This window comes from Limulus polyphemus, unplaced genomic scaffold (genome assembly GCF_000517525.1).
Source record: "Limulus polyphemus unplaced genomic scaffold, Limulus_polyphemus-2.1.2 Scaffold673, whole genome shotgun sequence".
Classification (NCBI taxonomy): Eukaryota; Metazoa; Arthropoda; class Merostomata; order Xiphosura; family Limulidae; genus Limulus; species Limulus polyphemus.
This window is the reverse complement of record NW_013666283.1, coordinates 98695-108439: the sequence shown is the minus strand read 5'-3', so window position 1 is coordinate 108439 and position 9745 is coordinate 98695. Positions and strand designations below refer to the sequence as shown.

The following is a 9745-nucleotide window of genomic DNA, read 5'->3' as shown; positions in this document are numbered from 1 at the left end:
CAAAGCGACCTCTATGCTAAAATTCGATAACGAGGAACCCACTTTGAGACTAATAATGGTTGGAGACGGCTTGAATGGGTAATGAAGAAAAACTTTAATATAAGTTTAACATAACAGCAGATGTACAACGTTTCGACAAGGTTTTCTCATCATCAGGCACTGTTATGTGTGTTATGCTGTTATGTTAAACTTATATTAAAGTTTTTCTTCATTACCCATTCAAGCCGTCTCCAACCATTATTAGTCTCAAAGTGGGTTCCTCGTTATCGAATTTTAGCATAGAGGTCGCTTTGCCGTACACATAGAGACGCATGCTCCCCCCAAACTGTAAGAGATAAGTTTAATTCGGTCCAAAAGTGACGTTAAACATTCTAAATAGAAGCCTTTAGTTAATAGGTCGCTTTCCGAAACATCCATCCATCCATACAAGAGTAACTTAAAACACCGTTCAGTGTCGGCCTTGAGAAACGTTACTTAGTTCAGATCAACTTCCAGTAAGTTTTAAATCTCAAGAAAATGAACAGAAGTCATCATTACCATCAGATCAGAGTACACAAAATTTAAGTTTTGTTTCCTTATGATTTATACGTCAGTCTTGTTAATTAAAACTATAGTTTTATTAGTATTCCCAGACAAATCAAGTTAATTAAAACTATAGTTTTCCCATATCTTCTAAAGCAGTCGGGTTAATCAAAGCTATAGCCCTATAATTTCCAGACCCATCACGTTAATTGAAACTATAGTTTTCCTATAATTCCTAGAACAGTCAGGTTAATCAAAGCTATGGCCCTATAATTTCCAGACCCATCACGTTAATTGAAACTATAGTTTTCATACTATTCACTTTAATTAAAACTGTAGTCGTCATATAATTTATAGATTAGTCAAATTAATTAAAGCCGTAATTTTCCAGAAAAGTCAGGATAATTAAAACTATAGTCCTATAAATTCCAGACCGATAAGGTTAATTAAAACTATAGCTGTTCTATAATTCCCAGAACAGTCAGGTTACGTAGAACATTAGTTGATTTTTGTAACGGTAATTTCACGGCTAGCCAATTTAAGAAAATTTGTGGCTTTCCCAAACTCTCCCCGAACAGCCATTGTTTTAACTTTATAGGCTGCAGCAGAATCCTGACCAGTCAGTGTAGGTAGAAATGAAGGTTTCTTAGTGAAACATGAAAGTTAAGGCTGAGTCATGTTACATCAGTTTTTGAATTGTTACATGTACCAAGTGATGTTGCAAATACATTAAGTGTCAAATATTTTCCCCGTATTTCTTTTACAATTAAATAGAAAGCTCATAAACATAAAAAAACAAACAAACAAGGGAAAACACGTATCATACAGGAACATACCAGGCTCTTTTAACAATAGCTGGATAAAGATAGAAATATTATTCGAATCCAATGGAAAATCGATATTAGGCCTAACAAAATGGCTTCCCAATAATCTGAGTTCATAACGTTAAGCCTACTTAATCATCCTTACAGGTTTAATTCGTGTAGAAGGCACTTATTGCCATTACTGTTAGAAAAAAGGAACAAAATAAAATAACCAATCTATATTTTAAGGGTTCTTTAAGTAAATGAATTTGTTGGAAAACTTTTTGATGATTTGTAACATTGAAACACTCTTTATACTAAATATATATGGCTCTATGTGTATATATATATATACGCTTGCGTGTACACATGAAAACAAACCAATGTATTTATTAATCGTCATTCCACTGACTCTCAATGATGCAAGCCGCAATGTTTTGTGTATATTCCATTTCATAACGAGAGTTGATGGTAAGACCTGATATTGGTCAAAATACAGTGCTTAAACGGTCAACACATTGTTGTGACATGTTTCATCTGTTGGATGTTAAAGATTGTTTTAGAAACGTTTTAGTGGTTTTCAAAATTATAGATATCGTGAAATATCTGCGCTCTGCTGCGGATGAACTCTGAACGAGGACCCCCTTATGATTAACAGAGACCCCAATGTACCGGTAAATATCCCTCATTATCCCCAATTATTTATATAGCTAACCAACGTAGACACGAACACGAACACACACACACAAAATTAATTAATTAGGACACTGTCTGTGGTTCCTGAGCACGTTTACCAAGTTTGGCCTCATCTAGCTTGCAAGTGGAGGTATGGATACAGCTTCAGACATGTCGTCCTCGATATCCAGAAGGTTGACAAGAACACAATATTTGATGCCAGATTCAGGTGCAGCGACCCTGAAAACCTACTCTTAGCCCCCCCCCCCCATCATGGTTAGATAACCTTTCGGATATGTTTTAATCCTTTTGGTAGAAGGGGAGGGGGGTTACGTCATATAAATAAGGACAACTCTCGTGCCAAATGTGGTTCTGCTAGCTCAAGAACCGTGGGAGGAGTTAGCTGGACATACATAAATATATAGGAAGCTACAAGATGAATCATTACAGAATATTTTAAATTAGTGCCCACCAATAACGAAAAAGCCCGTATAAAACTACTTTCACTGAAGGGATTATTAGTTGTCAAAATACGACAAATGTTTTTAGATTTTACACCCTGGTGACTATTTCAAGTATTTGTTATGCAACTCAATGTATGTTGACCAGAGGAAAGGGAACCAGTCAACAGCACTCGTCGCTTATGACGCTAATTTTAATTATCAAGTGGGATTGACTTTCAGAGTTATAACGATTTCTCAGCTGAACGTGTGGATCATATTCAGCAACATCAAGTGACTCAGCCTTGGACTTTCTTATCCGGAGACCGGCACGTAAGCCACTAAGCAAAACGCGGGTCAGTTGCAGCAGGGAAACAATGCTATATCTTAAGCGTCTGTAAAACTGTCATGATGCGTTTTACTCGGATATATATATAAAAAACACATTTTAGGACTGACTATAAACAAATGTTAATGCTGCACTTTCTATATATATATATATAGCTTACACCATAGTATTATTTGATCTTTTTTAACCCTTTACGTCATACAAAAATTTGAAGAACTCAACTGTGATTATGTATAAGTTAAAATTCATGCGTTGTACTTTCATTTTTTAGGGGTGGGGCTAAAACGCCATGGCGTATAATGTTATATAAACAATATAAGTGATCTAATTTACATTGGACAGACAAGTAGGAACCTAAAATTTAGAGTAAAAGAACATCAACATGCTGTGGTAAATTAAAAACGGGTGAATCGGCTTTGGTGGAATATGTGGCGAATTTTGAACACATTATTGACTGGGATAATGTAAACATTTTTAAACAGTTAACGGATGAAGATGAATTAAATATACGAGAATCTTTAAAAACAGTTAAAAACAAAATCAATTTAAATAAAGATTTAGGCCCAGGAGCCACCGTTTGGAAATTATTGTTGTAAATGGCGCCATTGTACTTGTACGGTAATTATTGTTTGTTTTGAATTTCTCGAAAAGCTACACCAGGGCTATCTGCGCTAGCCATCCCTTATTTAGCAGTGTAAGACTAGAGGGAAGGCAGCTAGTCATCACCACCCACCGCCAACTCTTGGGCTACTCTTTTACCAACGAATAGTGGGATTGACCGTCACATTATAACGCCCCCACGGCTGAAAGGGCGAGCATGTTCGGTGGGACAAGGATTCAAACCCGCGATCCTCAGATTGCGAGTCCAGCGCCTTAACCACCTGTCCATGGTAATTATACACGTATCTTTAGAAAAAGATAAAGATGTTTCATTAAGGATCGGTTCCAGATGTCTAATTGATAAACCATCATTTGTTTGCAACGTTCTTTTCTTCTCTGTTGAGCAGAGAATGATGACGTTTCATATTTATGTCTAGTTAAAGATGTTGAGAACGAAAGAACGTTGCGAATAAAGAAAATTTTATTAATTAGACATTTAGAGCCAAGGCTTAGAAATACTTTTAAGACCTGTAACATCCGTAACTTTAAGTGTACGCTATTTACTACAAGAAATGCGGTCGGAAAGGGTATCTACTTGTATGTATCACCTTTAAAATTACCGATCTAATAGTTGATTTAACGCTATAGTTTTTATTTAGTTTTAAGACATCGCGTTTTGCACATTGAAAGTAAATGAAGTGAGAATTCGCCTGAAACAGATTTATTTTCTCTAAGTAAATGGTCATCACAAACGCTTGATAATAATGGCTAAGCCTTTTTTACATTGATAATAATGGCTAAGCCTTTTTTACATACTTAAGATTTGAGTTTATCTGTTAAATAATGCATATTATTTTATATGTATATATTTTTTTAGAAGATCGGTCCTGCTAAAAACTTTAGCTTTGAAATAACGTTGTTTTATTTGCACGATTAGGTTTCAGTTTTGCTTAATAAAAACTTTATATTTTGACCTCATTCAACGATTCAAGTGGATTGACTTTTAAGCTGTATGTTTCTACCCTATTAAGCAGCTGTTATTATATTCACTTAAGTTACTCCCATTCACTGTAATTTCTAAAAGAAAAGTATAAACAATATGAAGAAGAGAGAGACCATTTAGTGAGCTAGCCTCCTGTTAGACCGTAGTTTTCCTTACTTGAATCCTCAGAAAAGTTTAATGGTAAAATATGCTCACAGATCCAGCTCTGTTCTGTAAATTTAATTGGTATTAGGAAAACATCTGTGATTAATACATTTTGGAAAGGTTCGGTGAAACGATAAGTTACATACAAGGATACGAGAAGGAAAGAGATATGTAAAAATGAAGATCAAATTGGCAAGAAGGAAATGTGATGAAAGAAGAGGAAATTAAAAGAAATAGGTTGAACAAGTTAGTAAAACAACAACGAGGAATCTAAGGAAACAAATACAAAATAAGAAAGCGAAGCATTATAAATGGCGTTAGAAAATAATGTTTGGAGGAAGAAATACTAAATACGAGAAAACAAATGATGCATGGATTTATTAATATAGAGAGGGGTGATGCGCGGATTTATTAAAATAGAGAGGGGTAAAATATTAAAAATTTATTGATGTGAATACAGTAACGACTTATATCTCCAGAATGTGTCACAACTTCGTTAGGAGATATAGATAACCTACGAGTTCGCTAACCCTGACGAAGCCAGTAAAGATACATTTCACTGGAGATATAACCCGTTATTTTATTCGTATTCATAGAAAAATCTCGTTATAAACTCCAGTTTGCGTTAAACAAAGTTAAGAACAATTCGAAAATATTTACCTCGAAAGAATTGCCTGTACCGAAGTAAATGGGTATAAAGGCTAGCCATATGATGCACGTTGTGTACATTGTGAAGCCAATGAACTTTGACTCGTTAAAATTCTCTGGAATCTTGCGGGTTTTGACAGCGTATACGGTGCAGACTGTTATCAGCACCATGTTGTAGAGCAGTGAAATAAGGAAGCTGGTGTCTTTGGTGTGACATTTCAGGATGACTTCGTTCCTTTTTCCGTCCGGGTAGTACTGGCGGACGCCTGGTATCTCGATCATGAACCATACCAGAGTGGCGATAACCTGAACAGCAATGAACACCGACGTAATTATAACCTGTGATCGAGGACTTATGAAACTCGGGCGACGTGCCGAGTTACGAGCACTGTCAAAAATTCGAGAAATACGATTCGTTTTTGTTAAGAGGGCGCTGTATATAATCGAGAACCCAAAGCCTACGCCAAAACGTTGTAAGCCACAAATCACAGGGCTAGGCTTAGCTAGAAGAATAAATGTCATAAGATAACAAAATAAGATGCCCCATAACAGCATGTAACTAAGTTCTCGACCTGAAGCCTTGACGATTGGAGTGTTGTTATTTAGAACAAAAATGATCATCACTCCAAGAGTCAGTAAAATACCTAGACACGATATAGCAATAGGCACAAGGGCAAAAATTGAGTTCCAGCGCATATACTGTTCCGTTAGGTCGTAACAGCTAAGTTTGTCAGGGTACGGCCAGCGCCCGTGACCACAGTCCGCACAAGTAAATTCGTCCAGCACGTATTCCCACTTGTTACAACGCGAACAAATCCAACAACAAACTTCTCCAGTTTGTGTCATCTTAATTTCACCCACCCCGCAGGGTTCGCTGCAGATAGAGGGTGGCACTTTGCGTGAGCCTTGAGACCACACTACTTCGTCCAAATTTAAATGCAAGCCATTGAACCATTCACCGATACCTTTGTATTCGTACAAAGATGTATTTGGGATACGTTGGTAATTGTATATGTTGTATCGTCCCAAACCATCTCCTTGACGATCAAACTTGACTTCACTTCCAGCAAGATCTGCAGAAAAAAAAATCATAGAAAAAATTAGCCCATACGTAAACTTCCAGAAACGTCTACAAAATTAAGAAAATCACATAAGATAACTAAACCGTACACACACTTGCAGCAAGATCTGCAGAAAAAAAAATCATAGAAAAAATTAGCCCATACGTAAACTTCCAGAAACGTCTACAAAACTAAGAAAATCACATAAGATAACTAAACCGTACACACACTTGCAGCAAGATCTAGAGAAATAAGGAAATCATTGCATCTTACTAAGCCGTACATACATTACTCATCAACGCTTTAGTACTCAATATGTGCTATTATTTGTTATTATTAAACTCTGAAATGTCATTGAAAAAACACTTAAAGACCTGCAGTGTCTCCTCATGAAAACTTCTATAAAGAGTCTAAAAGTGATAATTTTGAGTATCTTATCACAAAACTTCTGAAGCTGAAACCAACACAGTTGTTGTTTAACTCTATAGTTTAACTTCAATGTAATTGTTGTTTCACAATACCGAGGTTGACTTCAACACAATTATTGTTAAACATTATAGAAAAATTAAAGAATAGGTTAAATAGCCGTCAAGTATTTTTATATTTATATTTGAAAAGGATGACGTTTCGAGTTTGCGCTCTTCGTCAGACTGTACAGCTTACCAGAAGTCAAATAACAATTGCAGTGTGACCTCACGAAAACTTTGTTAAAGAGTCCAAAAAAGATAACTTTGAGTATCTTACCACAAAACTTCTGAAGCTGAAACCAACATAATTGTTCTTTAACATTATAGAGTTTGACTTCAACACAATTGTTGTTTAACACTATAGAGCTTAAGTTCAACACAATTGTTGTTTAACCCTACAGAGTTTGACTTCAATACAATTGTTGTTTAACAATACAGAGGTTATTTTCAACTATAATAGAATTTGAATTGAACACAATTATCGTTTAACATTATTGAGCTTGATTTCAACACAATTTTTGTTTAACACTGTAGAGCTTGGCTTCATCACAATTGTTGTTTAACACTGTAGAGCTTGACTTCAACACAATTGTTGTTTAACCCTACAGAGCTTGACTTTAACACAATTGTTGTTTAACTCTGTAGAGCTTGACTTCAATACAATTGTTGTTTAACCCTACAGAGCCTGACTTTAACACAATTGTTGTTTAACACTGTAGAGCTTGACTTCAACACAATTGTTGTTTAATCCTACAGAGTTTGACTTCAACACAATTGTTGTTTAACAATACAGAGGTTATTTTCAACTATAATAGAATTTGAATTTAACACAATTATCGTTTAACATTATTGAGCTTGATTTCAACACAATTGTTGTTTAACACTGTAGAGCTTGGCTTCATCACAATTGTTGTTTAACACCGTAGAGCTTAACTTCAGCACAATTGTTGTTTAACCCTACAGAGTCTGACTTTAACACAGTTGTTGTTTAACTCTGTAGAGCTTGGCTTCATCACAATTGTTGTTTAACCCTACAGAGTTTGACTTCAACACAATTGTTGTTTAACCCTACAGAGCTTGACTTTAACACAATTGTTGTTTAACACCGTAAAGCTTGACTTCAATACAATTGTTGTTTAACTCTGTAGAGCCTGACTTCAATACAATTGTTGTTTAACTCTGTAGAGCCTGACTTCAATACAATTGTTGTTTAACTCTGTAGAGCCTGACTTCAATACAATTGTTGTTTAACTCTGTAGAGCCTGACTTCAATACAGTTGTTGTTTAACTCTGTAAAGCCTGACTTCAATACAGTTGTTGTTTAACTCTGTAGAGCCTGACTTCAATACAGTTGTTGTTTAACTCTGTAGAGCCTGACTTCAATACAGACGTACAACATAATCAAGGTTGATTTCAGTATCTTACAAACATACTTCTAGTTTCAAGTAGATTATCAGAATAAACAAAAGGAAGTTTCTATCTATGTTTATCACATTTCTCTACGTGTAAAATAAAGTACAACATTCCACTATATTTAAACATCGTTCTTGTACTTCATGGAAGATAAGTTTTTTTTTTTTTACATTTCTTAATAGGTATTTCCAAATAACTGGTTTCTCATTGCAACTTTCCACGCTTGAGTCAAAACAGACCATTTACAATGCTGTTATTTCATCTACCACTCTGTCAAATCAATTTACTTTGTACTATAAATTAAATAGCCTTGTCATTATGAACAAAAACAATGTGAAAAAATACTGAGGCTGCTTTTATTGAATTTTTTTTGCATTGAGGGACATTTCTAAAAACGCTGTGACCAATCAAGTTAAAGCTTACAAAAAACACAAACAGTTTTCATGTATGACAATAATAACTCTGTTGTGTAACTTACAAAATACGAATTTGTCACAATATCTCGTAATTTTCTGTCAGTAAATAAGTTTATTATTTGCCATGCCTTTTCAAGAATAATTTATGTTAAAAAAAGAACTTACACAGACAGTCAAAATTTAATAAACCGTAAAAAAAATCAAATTTCTGAACTGGTATTAATGGTTTTTAGTAAGAACCATACATTTACTTGCTCTTTGGTAAAAAGTAAGATACTTCTTGTGTAAGTAAACCGATTGAACGGCTTACCGTTAAAAGAGTGATATATTAGCGTAGAAAAAATAAAAGGGTTCATGTATTATGCATGCAAGATATATACGATTAACGTGTTTAATGACCTACTTCAGTATAGGATTTCAAGCAGGACTGCGTGTCAGAAATAAGAACTTAGAGATAATACTAGCTTTTTGTTACTCTTTCAAATATTGTTTATTTTACTTAAAGAAGAAGAAAAACAAACAAAAATACGTTGAAAAGTCTGGTTAAGTTTTTATGTGTTAATGGCAGAATTTTGTGTTGTAAGAAGGTGAGTATTTTAGACATTGTGTGTTAATGGCAGAATTTTGTGTTGTAAGAAGGTGAGTATTTTAGACATTGTGTATTAATAGCAGAATTTTGTGATATAAGAAGGTGAGTATTTTAGACATTGTGTATTAATAGCAGAATTTTGTGTTGTAAGAAGGTGAGTATTTTAAACATTTTACGTAACGAATTTGACTTTCATTGTTTTGTTTGTTTGTTGTTAAGCACGAAGCTACATGATGGGCTATCTATGCTCTGTGCACCTGGATATCGAAACCCAGTATTGATCGTTATAAGCCGTCAGACTTACTGCTAGCCTAACAAACTAACCTTAACCCCTACATAGTCCGTTTATTGATAACTTATGTTTAAAGTTTTTCATATTTTTAGTTAAATTATTCGAATTATTTCAAATAGATTATTTCAAAATGTTTCTTTCTAGCCGTCCCTAAATTAGCAGTGAAAGACTAGAGGGAGGAAAGTCATCACCACCCAACGCCAACTCTTGGGCTACTCTTTTACCAATAAATAGTGCGATTGACCGTCACATTATAATGGACAGGGATTCGAACCTTCAACTCTCAGATTTTGAGTCAAGCGCCCTAACCACCTGCCCATACC

The 9745-nt window shown here is 34.8% G+C and overlaps 1 pseudogene; it reads right to left on the bottom strand.

Annotated features, from left to right (window-relative positions):
• The window catches only part of LOC106459875, a 61556-nt pseudogene that overhangs the window by 25439 nt on the left and 26372 nt on the right, over positions 1-9745 (bottom strand).